We start from the raw sequence: 1,278 nt of genomic DNA on the forward strand, positions 1-1,278 counted from the left end.
CCACAGGCACATCAGTCTCTGTACAGAGGAGCTTACACTCTAATGTCCTCCACAGGCACATCAGTCTCTGTACAGATGAGCTTACACTCTAATGTCCTCCACAGTTACACACTATTATTATACATTTATATAGCTCTGACCTATACCGCAGTGCTGTACAGAGCACATGTAGGAAACTCTAATAAGATGTAATCATGAAGCTGTTGGGTAACAAATATGATCCTGTGATCTGCTCCCGGCCTCCTATGAACATGCGTGTTCTGGGTCAGCGAGTCACTGAATAGGAGAGTAAGCACAAGGATGACAGCTCCAGACCCACTCAGCTCATCCTGCTCACATTACCAGCAGATAAGTCGGGCTCCGGCATTTACCCATTTCAGGTCCTCCTGATCATCCTCCCAGCCAGGTACAATGACCCATCAGCACTCCCTCACTGCCTTGCTCCATTGCTCTAATGTAGTTGGTCTTTTGGATACGGCGTCTGACCCCCTCCATCTGACAGTGCTCAGACCCGAGTGGCCAATCGCCAGGCCCAAACACTGTCACATGGGGGGCAGTGACGTCATTCACCATAGTAAGCCCCAATATTGGAATTTCCTCATGGGTACTCCTGTAGATGGGAGCGTGGGTAGGTACACATACCTTGCTGGGGAGATGGGCTATTAGGGGGCACTGAATAGGCCGGTGACAATGACACTTTAACTATGCAACAAATGTGTTCCTAGCCAAAGAATGTTGTTCCAGCTTACACGCCATTTCTTATAGACCGGGGGTCGGTAACCTCAGCACTCACGCTATGGCAAAACTACAAATACCATCATGCCTTTGTCTCTGGGAGTCTTGCAATGCCTCATGGGATTTGTAGTGCCGAGGTTGCATGTTTCTAATGCTGCAGACAACCTGAACTCCATAGGCATGCATGGTGGAAATCAATAGAAAGCATCGTGGTTACATGAAAGAAGACAGAACATTCTGATCTCAATATCAGCAGTGGAATGTTCAGTGTGTTTGGCCAGGGAAGGGTTAAAGGTGGGTGCTGGGAGCCCTACCCAGCGGCTAGCGAGGGCCCGGCTCCCGGCAGATGAAGTTCACACATATTGTCGGAGTTTGTTAGCAGCTGTTTATAGAGGGAAGCCGCTTCCACGGCCTGTAATCCGTCCTCCGTGTCTCACATTTTCCAGGCCTCGCAGCCACTGACAGGACTATCTTTAGGAGACTCGACATGTTTGGAAGGGAGAAGCTGGAAAAGAGGCCACCTTGTGCCAGGTTGGCATGCTG

Source organism: Nanorana parkeri, unplaced genomic scaffold, assembly GCF_000935625.1.
Source record: "Nanorana parkeri isolate BGI_ZX_2015 unplaced genomic scaffold, ASM93562v1 scaffold992, whole genome shotgun sequence".
NCBI lineage: Eukaryota > Metazoa > Chordata > Amphibia > Anura > Dicroglossidae > Nanorana > Nanorana parkeri.